The 16,429-nt window shown below is 44.1% G+C and overlaps 1 protein-coding gene across 1 annotated transcript in view; it reads left to right on the top strand.

The window, feature by feature from the left end:
* The first annotated feature begins 15,955 nt into the window (after positions 1-15,955).
* The window catches only part of DAXX (death domain associated protein), a 95,002-nt gene continuing 94,528 nt past the window's right edge, over positions 15,956-16,429 (top strand). The window contains exon 1 of the mRNA XM_082263131.1: positions 15,956-16,108. The gene's annotated coding sequence lies outside the window, so the exon portion shown is untranslated. The remainder of the gene's footprint in view (positions 16,109-16,429) is intronic.

Genomic DNA, 16,429 nt, shown 5'->3' with positions numbered 1-16,429 from the left:
TGCTTTGGGACGTCCCGAGTTGATATTAATCAAGGAGGACTACGTCTGTCAATGAGCGACAGAGAAAAATGGATTTTTGTAAGATCTTACCGTAAAATCCTTTTCTCTTAAGCTCATTGACAGACGTAGTACTTGCCCCTCTGTTTTCTGAGTTGGGTTGGGTTAAATTCTCTAAACACTGCTTTGTGACATAACTGATTTGCTGTAGCAGGAAGTGAGATGATATACCCTCTGGGACTGCCCCTAAGGTGTGGCCAGAACGTTTTCTTTCCTGTCTAGTCCTACTCCTGTAGAGGGCAGTATAACCCGAGTTGATATTAATCAAGGAGGACTACGTCTGTCAATGAGCTTAAGAGAAAAGGATTTTACGGTAAGATCTTAAAAAAAATCCATTTTTTTTCTGTTTGTTTTCAGGTGGACCTCATCTGGTTGTTCTGAGGTGTCCTGTGTTGCCTGGTTTGCCATGTTGGCCTTGGACTGTTTTCTCTTTGTTCTGGTTCCCGCCCCTCCATTTTGGTACTGCTTTGGGATGTCCCTACTGATATGCATCAGAGGACTGCGTCCATCAATGAACGATAGAGAAAACTGGATTTTTTACTTACCGTAAAATCCTTTTTCGCTTAGGTTCATTGACGGACGCAGTACCCGCCCCTCTAATTTTTTGAGTGGGTCAGTGTGTTTTTCCTCTGACACTGCTTTGATGCAAAACTGACATCCTATGCAGGAAGAGCGAGGGTATACCCCCAGGGGCTGGCCATAGGCGCATAGCAAGAAGTTCTTTCTGCCTAGTGGCCTACTCCTGTAGGGGGCGGTATAACCCTACTGATATGCAGAGGACTGCATCCATCAATGAACCTAAGCGAAAAGGATTTTACGGTCAAAAATCCAGGTTTTTTCTCTTTACCTTTTTTTGCAAATTTTTTCCTTAGTAGCATACTTTAAAAATCTACATTTTTCTCTTTCATTCATTGATGGGCACAGCTCCTGATATTCTTAACCATTGAGTTATACTGCCCCCTACAGGAGTAGGACATTAGGCAGAAAAACACGTCTGGCCAGCAAACACGCGCAAACCTCAGCTCCGTGCTAGGTTGGCTGCAACATAGCCCCACCGAACAAGGGCTGGCCTGTGAGTTAAACGCCTCGTGAGGTTGCATATGACCGGTTCTTGGCCTGAGTTGCAGCATTCCTCCTGGCCGGCAGCCCCCATTTCAATAGCGAGGACTTCTGTCTGGAGCGGTGCCGGCCTGGTTCCTGGTATAGTGAGTAGCTATACCCCCTGGAGGGTTTTGGGGTGGATTCTGGTCCCTCCATGGGACAATCGCACCCCTGGATTCCCATCCTTCCCGTTGTGCACTCCCCTCACCTGTCCCTCATCCTACCCCCCCTCTACTAATGCTGGGGGTGGGGGCAGGGCATTGGGGTCTGGGGGGGGGGGGGTGTGCCGCCAGCGACCAGATCGGCTGTGTGAGGGTGGGTTTTACCTGGTAGGGGCCCCTGTCAGGGCCACCCCATACTGTCTGTGTCTGTTCTGAGGCCTAGGGATCCCTCCTGGGAGCCTTGTGGTGCTGTGCAGTGCGCCATTTTCTTGTAGAAGTGCACGGTGGCAATGTTTGTGTAGTTCGGTGGCCATTTTGCAATGGCTTGCCAAATTAAACAGTGCAAAAATTACTTTTAGGTGTCTGCTTTTCAAAATTAAGTTATTTTTTGGGTATTTCTACTGTCTGTGTGCTCCAGGGCCTATGTGATACTGTAGGTATTCAGGAAATAAATGTGTAATTTATGTTCCTTGCAAGCCTGAAGGTTCTCCTTGGATTTTTGATCTTTCTGTGCAAAAATCTCACACGTGTTATCCCCATACTCAGAAGTAGAAGCAGAATGTGTTGTGGGCTGTAATGCCCATGCTATGTGGTGGAAACACCATATTAATTTACAATTTTAAGTAGAAAAAAATAATTTTCTTTCTACATTTTCCAAAAGCTTGTGCCAAGAAACGAAAATCTTCAAAATACTCACCGTGCCAATTGAAAAAACTTTGTGGTGTTTTGTTTTAGCGCACCCCATCTAAAATGCACACGGTGAACAGGGCCTAAGTCCCGGTTCACATTTGTGCGATGCGGGAACACTGCGAATATACAGCGTGTTCCCGCATCGCATCCGCACCCCTGGCAGTTTACACTGCCATATGCGATACACAGGGGGTGCCAATTAAAAGTTAACGACACCCCCAGTTGAGATCGCATATCGTAGTGCGATCTGCAAGTTTACACAGAATCAGGTCACACTAGTGTGAACCACCATGCGATCCGATTCTGCTGTGGATAAAAAAAAAGTGTCATGTGCGAGTTTTAGTGCGATTGCGGGGCGAATTCAGCCATACAAAATGTATGGCTGAAATTTGCACCGCACATGAGATCGCATGTAATTTTAGGAGCAGTGCGCTCCGAATTACATGTGATCTCTGTGATCGCACAAATGTGAACCCGCAGTAAAGCTGGGTATATAATGGTAGAATTTCATTCAATATTTTTCATTGTAAGAACATTTGTTTGTTTTTTCTAATCATTAAGAGCCCATTCAGACTAGCGCGACACGACTTTGGGGGCCACCTGTGAAGTCGCATGCACCGCAACTTCGGCACGACTTGCAGAGACTTCACATAATAGAAGTCTATGCAAGTCACTCCGAGGTCGCCCCAAAGTAGTACAGGACCCGTTTTCTAAGTCGTAGCGACTTGTGTCGCTCCTATTAGAACGGGTCCTGTACTACTCAATGGACCGCGACTGAGCGCGACTTGTCAGGCTGACAAGTCGCGCTAATGTGAATTGGCTCTTACACATTATTTTCAAGTGTCATAACAAAAAAATTTGATGGAGGGGGATGGAAATTAATTTTTTCTTTGAACGAACAAATTTCAAACAGCAAATTTGGTTTTCATTCGGGGAAAAATGTCATTTATTCACAAACTAAATGTTAAAGCTAATTAAATCTTGAACTACTTTTGAACAACATTCCAATGTTCTGAGAATTTTCGTACAAATTTTAATTTAAATTCTACCAGTGTATACAGCTTTCAGCTGGCCATAGATGGTTAGAAAAATGAATGAAAAATTGTTTGAAAATAAAAACAATCGCTCGATTTATTTCACCCATCACTGTGTTGAAAATTTTCCACCTAATTAAATACTTTCATCTATTTTCAACATTACCGCTTCCCTACCGGCAACAGTATATCCACTTCCCGACCACCCTATAGCACATTTACTGGTAAAGGGCAGGCGCGCTGTGCAGGATCACGTATATACACGTGATTCTGCACTTTCGGTTATCAGGCGCGAATGCACGCCGCTGACAGCTTGCTTCCGCTGTGAATCTGCACATCGAGTCCCATGGACCCGCTGATCATTCTGTACACAGGCAGAATGGCGATTTGTCATTAGGGAAGGCATGGATCCATGCCTTCCCTTAGTAAAAGCACCTCCCCCACTACACTGAATCACCAGCTAGGCACACATTTAACTCTTTAATTGCCCATAATGTTAACATTTTCACGCCTGCGCCTCCCGACCTTTTTAAGGTTTATGATTGGCTGTCACGTGATCGGAAAACTCTGATCGCAAGGAGCGATCGGGAGCTTTTGGTTAGGTGCCGGTAACTGTGTCAGGAGCATGCAGCGCGCACACTCTCGGCACAGCTGTTTGGGCAGCGATTCACACTAATATGCGGCCCCTCGGCGCCAAGAGGCCGCATATTTGCATGCGGCCAACGCCAAGGGATTAACCCCTTCCCAGCCAGTGTCATTAGTACAGTCACAGTGCAAATTTGTAGCGCTGATCACTGTATTCGTTTCACTGGTCCCCAAAAAAGTGTCAATTAGCTTCCAATTTGTCCGCTGCAATATCACAGTCCTGCTAACAGGCGCTGATCACCACCATTACTAGTAAAAAAAAATAATAAATAAATAAAAATTCTATAAACCTATCCCATAGTTTGTAGACTTTTGTGCAAACCAATCAATATACGCTTAGTGGGATTTTTTTTTTACCAAAAATAAATATTGGCCTAAACTGCTAAATTGCTGAAGAAATTTTTTTTATTGTATATGTTTTATAGCAGAAAGTAAAACATTTTGTTGTTTTTTTGTTTTTTTTTTAAATTGTTGGTCTTTTTTGTAGCGTAAAAAATAAAAACTGCAGAGGTGATCAAATACCACCAAAAAAAGCTCTATCTGTGGGAAAAAAGGACATAAATTTTATTTGGGTCAGCTTCACACGACCGCGCAATTGTCAGTTAAAGTAACTATGCAATCAACAAGAACCCATGCACATACTAGTATCCAACATGTACATGGGGGTATACTTCACCAGTCTATGGCGCTGATCCTGAGTCCAATCCCTACTTGTATGTTAGCATGAAGTTTATCTTGGTCGCTGCAGCTCCTTTTGCACTCCGCTGGGGGGCGGATAAAAAGCAGGTTCCATACTGTAAAGAAGGACAAGCACTTGCATTTTTGTCCTTGCAGGGACGGGAGGAGCTGGAAGCTACTGTTGATGTGCTGAAGTGCTTGTCCTGCAAGGACAAAAATTTGAGTGCAACTTTATTGTTTTGTATTGTCCTTCATTAAAGCGATATTATCCGAGGTCTGCGTGCGCTTCCCTTCTTTACAGTTTGGAATCAGTTAAAGTAACGCAGTGCCAAATCGCAAAAAATGGCCGGGTCAGGAAGGGGGGTAAATCTTCCGGAGGGCAAGTGGATATATACGTCGCGGTAAGAAAGCAGTTATACCGGGATCATGGTTGAGGCTACAACCTCTTTGAGGGTGTGCACCTCAAAGCTCAAACACATACATGTGTATATATACTGATGGTGTCAGTAGAGCAGAGAGTGGTGTGAGGGCAGTGGATGGTGTCAGTAGTTTTTATTCTTTATTATATTTTACAATTGTATTATTTTTAGTATTTTTTTAAAAAAATGTAGGAGCCGTTAGGGGGCTTTGCTGAAATATCAGGGGTTCAAACAGGGGGAATCTGCACCACACAGGGTTATTAGGGTGTGCCCAGGCACACCTGGCACACCCTGTGCGCACGCCTATGCTCCCTCCTCTATACCCACCTTAAGCACAGATTGAAGGAACCCACGCGTATTATCACTCATTTCTACCAGAATCATACCCAAGTGGAAGGAATTCTATCACGCCACTGGCATCTACTCATAGATGATCCAATAGTGGCTAAATATGTAGGGGAAGAGCCTCAGACCAAGTCGCTACGTGACCATCTTACCTATAGTCACTTACAGGTTAAGACCCCCAAGCTTATCTTGGGGCCAATGCAAAAATGGTATATCAAAATGTGGTAGATGTAATTATGGTAACTGGATTTGGGTCAGTGGCAGTATACATCTACCCAATGGTCAACCATGGTCCCCTCGAGAACCAATTCATTGCCAAACTATATATATATTGTTTACTACATGGAGTGCATGCGCAAGGCATTTTATGTAGGAAAAACAAAAAGACCTTTCCACAAACGTATACGTGATTATGTATGTGGGATTAAAAACGGCTTAATGTAATGAGCTATTAGTCGTCATATTGGTTTATACCATAATTTCAATTTAAATCCCATGAGGTTCTTTGCTTTGGAGCATGTGACGGAGTCTCCGAGGGGAGGGGATATTGACAAACGACTGTTGCAGTTGGAAACTCAATAGATTTTTCATCTAAAAGCCACTAAGCCTCCAGGCCTAAATGAATACATTAGCGAATAATGTTTTCTGTGCTTCTCCCATCCCCCAACCTATCCACCAGTTACTTAAAAGCAATTATTTCAATAAATGTTTCCATGAATAGTTTAACCTCAAATTTTCTCAATATATTGCTGTATTGTATGTTTATAAGATTTATTGTTTATGTCTTTTGTTAGAATTATAGAATCCCTTCGAAGGGATCAGAGCCCATTCACACTGCCGCGACTTGTCAGGCGACTTGTCAGCCTGACAAGTCGCGGTCGGTCGCGGTCCATTGAGTAGTACAGGACCCGTTCTAATTCACAAGTCACAAGTCACTCCGACTTAGAAAAAGGGTCCTGTACTACTTTGGGGCGACCTCGGAGCGACTTGCATAGACTTCCATTATGTGAAGTCCCTGCAAGTGGCGCAGAAGTCGCGGTGCATGCGACTTCACAGGTCGCCCCCCGAAGTCGGATCGCCTCAGTGTGAACCGGCTCTTAGGCTCGCTTTCTCAGATATATCCTCAGTGCCCGGGACAAGGGAAGGTTTATCCTTTATTTGGATGACTCCTGTCTCGCCTTTTCTGGCATCTAACCTGGAATGTGTAAGCCCGTTTCTTGGGGGGCCTCACCTGTCTGGGCTTGTCTGATGTTTAGACAGAATTTGGCGCTTCTACAGGGATGCCACTATGGGGGCATATATAATTGGTGTGTCGTTTGCCACAAAAAAAAAAACAATATCTGTATCCTGTTGGGGTATGAAGGTTGGATATGTGGGTGTAAATATATCATATTTATAATAAGATACTCATCTTGGTGAAAATTCTGGTAATTACCATCTACAGTATCTCAAAAAAACTCAAATTTTTGTAAATATTTTATTCTATCTTTTCATGTGGGAAATAACACTTTGCTACAATGTAAAGTAGTGAGTGTACAGCTTGTATAACAGTGTAAATTTGCTGTCCCCTCAAAATAACTCAACACACAGCCATTATTGTCTAAACCGCTGGCAACAAAAATGAGTACACCCCTAAGTGAAAATGTCCAAATTGGGCCCGATTAGCCATTTTCCTTCCCCGGTGTCATGTGACTCGTTAGTGTTACAAGGTCTCATGTGTGAATAGGGAGCAGGTGTGTTAAATTTGGTGTTATCGCTCTCACTCTCTCATACTGGTCACTGGAAGTTCAACATGGCACCTCATGGGAAAGAACTCTCTGAGGATCTGAAAAAAAAGACTTGTTGCTCTACATAAAGATGGCCTAGGCTATAAGAAGATTGCCAAGACCCTGAAACTGAGCTGCAGCATGGTGACCATACAGCAGTTTAACAGGAAAGGTTCCACTCAGAACAGGCCTCGCCATTGTCGACCAAAGAAGTTGAATGCATGTGCTCAGCGTAATATCCAGAGGTTGTCTTTGGGAAATAGACGTATGAGTGCTGCCAGCATTGCTGCACAGGTTGAAGGGGTGGGGGATCAGCCTGTCAGTGCTCAGACCATACGCCGCACACTGCATCAAGTTGGTCTGCATGGCTGTCTTCCCAGAAGGAAGCCTCTTTTAAAGATGATGCACAAGAAAGCCCACAAACCGTTTGCTAAAGACAAGCAGACTAAGGACATGGATTACTGGAACCATGTCCTGTGGTCTGATGAGACCAAGATAAACGTATTTGGTTCAGATGGTGTCAAGCGTGTGTGGTGGCAACCAGGTGAGGAGTACAAAGACAAGTGTGTCCTGTCTACAGTCAATGGTGGTGGGAGTGTCATGGTCTGGGGGCTGCATGAGTGCTGCCGGCACTGGGAAGCCACAGTTCATTGAGGGAACCATGAATGCCAACATACATGTACTGTGACATACTGAAGCAGAGCATGATCCCCTCCCTTCAGAGACTGGGCTGCAGGGCAGTATTCCAACATGATAACGACCCCAAACACACCTCCAAGATGACCACTGCCTTGCCAAAGAAGCTGAGGGTAAAGGTGATGGACTGGCCAAGCATGTCTCCAGACCTAAACCCTATTGAGCATCTGTGGGGCATCCTCAAATGGAAGGTGGAGGAGCACAAGGTCTCTAACATCCACCAGTGGTGTCGTCATGAAGGAGTGGAAGAGGACTCCAGTGGCAACCTGTGAAGCTCTGGTGACCTCCATGCCCAAGAGGGTTAAGGCAGTGCTGGAAAATAATGGTGGCCACACAAAATAAAGACACTTTGGGCACAATTTGGACATTTAAACTTAAAGGTGTACTCACTTTTGTTGCCAGCGGTTTAGACATTCATGGCTGTATGTTGAATTATTTTGAGGGGACAGTAAATTTACCCTGTTATACAAGCTGTACACTCACTACTTTACATTGTAGCAAAGTGTCATTTTTTCAGTGTTGTCACATGAAAAGATATAATAAAATATTTACAGAAATGTGAGGGGTGTACTCACTTTTGTGAGATACTGTATATGACAACATGGTTTCCATCAGTAGATAGTGTGTTTGTTTGTTTATTAACTGATTTATGTTAGTTCTTTGTACATGTAGCACCCTCCTAGTTAGGTGCTAGGTAGGCAGAGTAGTTTTGGGCTCTGTCTGCTTATCAGCAGAGCAACAGGCAAAACTTATACAGTATGCTCCCTGCTTATAGGGAGCAAGATTGATAGTTAGGCCTGCTCAGTGTGCCCAGTGTGTATTAATTTGGTCTCAGGGAGTGTCCCCAGCAGCTCCAATGGGGAGGCATGTTGGATGCTGGTGGAAACTGGCCAATGATGCACAGGCTTTTGTAAATGTCCCAGTGGGTTGGCACAGACAAGTGGTGCATTATGGGACAGGGTATAAGAGGCATGGACACATGAGGTAGAGCTCTTTGGGCAAGAAGCCAGGTCCCAGAAGGAGGGTGGTGGCTGCCTCCTCTTCTGCAACAGGTGGTGATGGTCACAGGCAGTCAGCCTGGTGAGCCAGAGCACATGAGGCTGAACCCAGAGGTCCAGGAGAAGCTGACTGCAGGAGTTGGGGCGATAGTGAATCTGGAAAAACAGTGTCCATGAGTATGGAGGAACTTGCCCAGGGGTCTGCCCAGGAAGGGGACCACTCCGGAATGTAGAGTCAGTGGACGGGTGTTGGCTAGCACAGAGAGAAAGGGGGTACTAGGGGAGTACTCTGAAGAAAGTATCATAGCAACGCTTATCTCATCTTCATTCAAGTGGCAGGATGAAGCAGCGGCCTTGCCGCACTCTCAAGATAGATGTCCTCAGCATTGTGAATAGTTAACAGTTGGAGTATCCCACTCATCCCTTCTCCTCCTATCCAAGTTCTAAATAAAACCAGTAACCCCTGGACTGATCTTTGACTGAGCCAAGAACTTAAAGTAATACGTTTCTTCAAATAGTGGCTACGGGTAACCCAGGGGAATCCAGAAAGTGTTATATCCAGCAGTCCTCTATGGGGCAGTGCTACATACATTTTTGCTGCAAGGGACCACAGCAGTATTTGTTTGTGGGTACCTGGATTTCACATTTTGGCGATTATGGCTGACATGTATATTTCAGCCACAAGATGGCATGCCTATGTATTATATATTGGATGGTAGGAAAGTTCTTATGTGGCATCCATGGAGTGACAATATCTTTTGAACAGTGCCTAAATGTCCTGCATGGGGGGGGCCCTGATCTGGGCTTGTACTGGGATGTGGCAGTACCGTTCTTTCTGTCTCCTCCTTGCCTTCCCCTGACTCTCCCGTCCAATGGCATCAATGCGGAGTGGGTGGATGAGGCGGTGTGTGGGCGAGGAGCGGTGGCTGTGCGTCCCGCCATTATCGCGCATGCGCGAGACATAGTGCATGCACGATAGTGGCGTTGGCGGGGGGTGGAGTGGGAAAGTTTTTTTGGTGCCAATTACCCTTCTTAAGCAGACTCAGAGAGAGAGGAGCTAGAGGTGCATGGCTAAGGAGGTCTGTGACACGGTGCCTGGAATGTATGGGAGTTATCGTGCATGGAGGTAATATACATCTGGGGATTTACACACTGATGGAACTAGACTGACACTGTTCAGAATGATCACACGTTAGAAGTGGGGACTTTTTATATTCCTCTATGTCTATCTGAATAGGTACATGTTTGGACCCAATACAGCTCCCATTTCTCCATGATTGCTGGAAATCAGACTTTGATTCCTCTTTTCCCCTCCCCTATGCTGGGGATGAGGTACGTTGACTAAGGGCTCATTTTGGATGGTGGTATCTTGTATTACAGAGTTGGTGGGTAAATTAATCCCCCCTATTTTTCTTAAACAGCACCATTGTAACTATGCTATAGTGAAGTGATGGTGAACCTTGGCACCCCAGATGTTTTGGAACTCAATTTCCCATGATGCTCAACTTCACTGCAGAGTGCATGGGCATCATGGGAAATGTAGTTCCAAAACATCTAGGGAGCCAAGGTTCACCATCAATGCTATAGTGGAAGGTTGAGCCATTTGTTTCCTCCTCCTCTCCTGCCTTGGTTGGATGCCCTTTGGGTGCCCCCTCCCTCTTTATGGGCTTAGACTCACCTTACCTTGATCTTTTGGTCACTGGGGGGGCTACCCGACTAGATTGAAGTGAGCATCCATAACTCCCTCTGACAGTGCAATTCATCTTTGTAAGTTGAAATAAATTTGAATTTTTAATTGTAATGTTTATCATAAAGAAATATATTTTGTATTTGTTTGTCTTTATTCTTTTTGCTTTTGTAGTAATTCACCTGAACCATCTCTATAAAACACCCCTGAAGAAGCCCTAAGGCGAAACGCATTGGGAGGAGTCCCGTCCTTTTCATACACTGTGATACACAGCAGACTTGGAAGCAGAGGAACTCCTTTAGTTTGAGGGTGGTGTTACCATGAGTTTTTTTACTATGATGTGCAATACCAATTTCTGGATTTGATTTTATGTCATTTTTCTATGACTAAACATTTTAACTATTAATGTTTGGATCTAAATAAAGTAATATTTTTTACTATATGTATGTCTATTCTTAGTAGCACTGAAGCACCTATAAAGTACCGTTACTTCCAATTTTTTCGTGTTTAACCTCCCACAAACCGACATACCTGTACGTGGGCTTGAAGAATTGGTTGTAAAGGGATGATATGCAGCTGCAAGCATCACCCCGGTACCGTTGTTTTAGAGCCAGTGGTCGGCTCTCTGTTGATAACAACCGATGCAGCTCATCAGCCGTTATCCCAGCAAGCGGAAGGGGACATCCCCCCCATTCCCGCTGCCTTCTGCTGCTCTGGCCGGGTCTCCTGTCCCACCAGGAGACCCGAGCAACCAGCTGGCACGTCCCGAACAAAGCTGGATTTGGCTTTGATTGGGTGTCCGATCAAGTAACCTGGAAGTGACGTCATGACGTCACTTCCGGTTCACTCAGCTGCCAACGGCGCCAAATTAAAAAAAAAATGATAGTATTCAAAAATGTTGATTTTGGCGTTTTAAATACTTTGAAGTACAGAGGAGGGGTTTGGGATCTTTTAGACCCCCAATCCCTCCATAAAGAGTACCTGTCACTGCCTATTACTGTCACAAGGGATGTTTATATTGCTTGTGACAGCAATAAAAGTGATCAGATTTTTTTTTTTTTTTAAAGCAACAGTGAAAAAAATAAAAAAGTAAAATAAAATAAATAAGAATTTTTTTTTTAAAGCGCCCCCGTGAGCTCTCACATCAAAGAAAATGCATACGTAAGTCACGCCCGCAGATTTAAACGATGTTCAAATCACACATGAGAGGTATCGCCGCGATCACCAAAGCGATAGCAATAATTCTAGCAGAAGACCTCCTCTGTATCTCTAAACTGGTAACCGTTACAAATTTTTAAAGCGTCGCCTATGGAGATTTTTAAGTACCGTCGTTTGTCGCCATTCCAGGAGTGTGCGCAATTTTAAACTGTAACATGTTAGGTATCTATTTACTTGGTGTAACGTCATCTTTCACATTATACAAAAAAATTGGGCTAACTTTACTGTTTTTTTTTTTTAATTCAGTTATGTGTATTTTTGCCCACAAAATTGTGTTTAAAAGACTGCTGTGCAGATACCGTGTGACATAAAATATTGCAATGATCGCCATTTTATTCCCCAGAGTCTTTGCTAAAAATATATATATAAAGTTTGGGGGTTCGAAGCAATTTTCTAGCAAAAAATACAGATTTTAACTTGTAAACAACAAGTGTCAGAAATAGGCCCGGACCAGGCCTAAATTTCTCACACATGTTGTCAAATGTAAGTAGTTAAATGTAAAGTTAAATGTAAAGTTAAATGTAAGTGGTTAATCTTTTGACATGCTCATGCGCATTATGTGTTTAATGTTTTTAATTTAATTTAATGTTTAATGTTGTGTTTTTTTTTCCAATCAATTTCACAACTCATCCTTAGAAAATGGTTCATTGCACCGAAATTTTCCAACAGGACCATTTTTTTTTCCTCATGAAGAATTGGAAAGCGATAGATAAATTAACCATTAGAAAATCGATCGATTGTTTGGTTCTTTTGAATTTTCATTCAATATTCTTCCCATCTATGGCCAGCTTAGGTCTTGCCGCGTCCTGACATGGCTGCTGGGCATATTCATTTGGTGTTTGGAGGAAACTAACGGCCAGTTTACACCATAGAGATGCAGTCCGGATGCTTTCCTGATGCATGTTTTTGGTGCATTTTTGGTGCGTTCTCTCCCTCTTTTTTCTTCACTTTAAATAAAGACATGTGTGTGTTCCGGTGCCTTTTCTATGAGTTTTAGGGCCATTTCACACCATAGAAACACATTCCGTGTCCTGGATGCCTTTGTGCATGCATGTTTTGGAGGCGTCCCAGTGTATTTTAATGTGTTTTTGGTGTGTTTTTGATGCTCTCCAGTGCATTTTTCCCCTCTTATTTTTTATTTTACATTTTTATTAGAATTTTAATTTAACAATTTCAACAATAACATTTACAGTTATTTGTTATTTCTGTCTCATTGCTTGGTAACAACAGTTAGGAAAATGAAGAAAATTACAGAAGGTATTAACTAAGGGCCCTTGCACACGGGCGTTCCGCATGTCCGCAAATCATCCTATATTTTTGTGGATGATATACGGACATAATGCATGTCAATGGGATTGCGGATGTCAGCGGATGACCATCCGCTGACATCCGATTTTCATCCTTTCAGTTCTGTTCCGTTTTTTGGAACGGAAGAGAACCCTATTTTTGTTCTGTTCAAAAAATGGAACGGATGCAAAATCGGATGTCAGCGGTGTCATCCGCAATGCCCATAGACATACATTATGTCTGTATATCATCCGCAAACGGATGGGATGATATGCGGACATACGGAGCGGATGACACAAGTTGCATCCGCTCCGTGACGTGAAAAAAAAAAAAAGCACCGGCGCGGAGAAAAAAAACTGAACGGCCGTGTGAAAGAGGCCTAAGGCTCGGTTCACACTGGGGTGACCCGACTCCTTACTACTTCGGGGGCGACTTGTGCATTCCTATGCATCACGACTTTGAAGCAACTTGCATGGACTTCACATAATGGAAGTCTATGCAAGTCGCTCCGCGGTCGCCCCAAAGTAGTACAGGACCCTTTTTCTAAGCCGGAGCGACTTGTGTCGCTCCTATTAGAACCGTTCCTGTAGCAGTCAATGGACCGCGAGGGAGCGCGACTTGTCAGGCTGACAAGTCGCCTGACAAGTCGCGCTAGTGTGGATCGAGACTTAAGGAGAAAAAAAAGTAAAAATAAAATAAATATATATATATATATATATATATATATATATATGAATAAAATAAAACACAGCATGCCCAATCCGCCTACCCCTAATGGGAACTACCTGTAAGCGGATTTGGTTACCATGTACTAAGGTTTATTGGGGATGGGACAAATTTGTAACCAATTGATTTTAATTATAATGGAGATTTAGATATCACATTTCTTTAGGTAAGCAGAAGCTCTTGGGTTTTGCCATTTCTTTTTAAATGTATTAGTAGATGAATTTCTGTATTTTCCCCTCTTATTTTTAGCCTTAACCACCTAAAGTCTGCCCGCCGCAGTTTTACTGCGGCAGGTCGGTTCTGTCATGTGAAACGGCGTAACTGTACGTTGCTTCGCTGGACCGCTAGTGTTTATTTACCACAGAGGAAGCCGATCAGCGCGTCTGGGGGCCTCGATTGCCGCCGGGCGCCCGCGATCGCTCCCCGTGGAGACAGAACGGCGGTCTGCTGTCGTAAAACACAGCAGATCACTGTTCTGTCAGTTATGAATACAGAGATCCTGTGTTCCTCTTATTTAGGAACACAGGTCTCTGTGTTCATGCAGCAAGCCCACCCCCCCTCACAGTTAGAAAGCACCCCCTAGGGACACACTTAACCCTTTGATCGCCCCTGGAGTTAACCCCTTCCCTGCCAGTGTCATTATTACGGTAACAGTGCATATTTTTAGCACTGATTACTGTAGTAATGTCACTGGTCCCCCCAAAAGTGTCAAAAATGTCAGTTAGGAGTCCGATCTGTCCGCCGCAATGTCGCAGTCCCGCTAAAAATCGCAGATCGCCGCCATTACTAGTAAAAAAAAAAAAAAGTAAAAATGACATAAATCTTTCCCCTAGTTTGTAGATGCAATAACTTTTGCGCAAACCAATCAAAATACACTTATTGTAATTGTTTTTACTAAAAATATGTAGCAGAAAACAAATTGGCTTTAAATGATGAAAAATATTAGATTTTTTTTTTTTATTGGGAATGTTATATAGCAGAAAGTGAAAAAAATATTTTTTTTTTTTCAGAATTGTCGCTATTTTTGTGTTTTTAGTGCAAAAACAGAAAATCGCACAGGTGATCAAATACCACCAAATGAAATCTCTATTTTTGGGGAAAAAAAGGACATCAATTTTTTTTGGGTACAGCGTTGCACAACCGCGCAATTTTCCGTTAAAGTAAAGCTGTGTTAAATCGCAAAAAATGGCCTGGTCATTAAGGGGGAAAATCCTTCCGGTCCAGAAGTGGTTAAATAAGGAAATGTGCGTTCCAGTGCGTTGTTGGTGCGTTTTTTATGAGTTTTAGTGCCAGTTCACACCATAGAAACCTGACCTGGATGCCTTTCTGCATGCACGTTTTTGACGCGTTCCATTTTTTTTTTTAATGCGTTTTTGATGCAGTTCAGTGCATTTTTCTCCCAATTTTTTTAGCCCCCAAATAAGGATGTGTGTTCCAGTGCATTTAGGTGCGATTTTGATGCAGTACAGTCCTGCACAGAAAAAAATGCAGCATGTTTGGGCCAGTTAACACCATAGAAATGCAGTCCGGATGTGTTCCAGACGCTTTTCTGCATGCGTGTTTTTGATGCGTTTCTGATGCGTTGCAGTACGTTAAACAAGCACGTGTGTTCCAGTGCATTTTTAGTGCGTTTCAGCGCTTTTTTAATGCATTTTCCTGCGTTCCAGTACAGTCCAGTGCAGGAAAAATGCAGCATGTCCTACTTTTTTTCTGGAACTGGAACGCACTGGTGTGAACTATGCCATTGGAAACAATATAAACTACTTTGTATGCGTTTTTGATGCAGATAAAAAAACTCACTGGACTGCAAGTTGTGTGAACTGGCACTAAACTAAAACCTTTATTAAAAATGTAAACAAAAATGATATTCTATTGGCTGGATGGAAACCAAAGGAGGTGTAACTGGAAATGCCGGCGGGAGCGCGCTCTCATGCCCGCGCCTCACAGACACAGCTTTACTTCTACAAAGCCCCGCCCTCCTGCTCCTCTCCTCCAACTCCGCCCCCACCCTCCTCCCCTCTCGATCCACCTCCCTTTTCCTCTGCCCTTTCCTCCCCTCCAGCTCCGCCCTTTCCTCTCCGTCAGCTCCGCCTTTTCCTCTCCATCAGCTCCGCCTTCCCCTTTCCTATCCAGCTCCGCCCTCTCCTCCAGCTCCGCTTCTCCTCCTCCTCTTCTGCTCCGCCCTTTCCTCTCGATCCACCTCCCTCTTCCTCTGCCCTTTCCTCCCCTCGAGCTCCGCCCTTTCCTCTACTCCAGCTCCGCCTTCCACTTTCCGCTCCAGCTCCGCCCTCCCTTCTAGCTCTGCCTTCCTCCTCCTCTCCTGCTCCACCCTCTCCTTCAGCTCCGCCTCTCCTACTCCTCCTCTCTTGCTCCGCCCCCTCATCCCACTCTGCTTCCCTCTCCTATCTAGCCCCGCCCCTCCCCATCTCCCGCTTGGTGCTGCGCGCGCTCTGACGCTTCCCGGAAGCGGAAACGGAGCTCTCTTCTCCTCTGACGCCTAGACAGGGCACCGGAAGAAGGCGCCGTGTCGTTTAACGGTACTGTACGGCGGAGAGCAGCCCGTGCCGGTAATTAGGTAGCGGCTGTGGTGTCTGTGACAGGTTAGTTACTCCTGAGCGGACTTTCCCTGTAAGCGGAGTGGATATGTGGAGTGAATACAGTGTGGGCAGACATAGGAATGGCTGGGACCGGCTGTGACAACAATTCATTGTTTGTCTTCTCATCATCCTCCCCTCCCCCCCCCCTCTCCTTCCATCACCACCTCCAACTCTGGTACCTACACTGGGAGATATATATATATATATATATATATATATATATATATAGTACATGTCTATACTGTCCATATATACTGCCCTGTCTATATACCCCATCTATATATATATATAGTTACTACATTGCATGGTTTTACATTTGTATAC

This window comes from Pelophylax lessonae (assembly GCF_965119305.1).
Source record: "Pelophylax lessonae genome assembly, chromosome: 7".
Classification (NCBI taxonomy): Eukaryota; Metazoa; Chordata; class Amphibia; order Anura; family Ranidae; genus Pelophylax; species Pelophylax lessonae.
The sequence above is the reverse complement of the archived record's forward strand: the minus strand, read 5'-3'. Positions and strand labels throughout refer to the sequence as shown.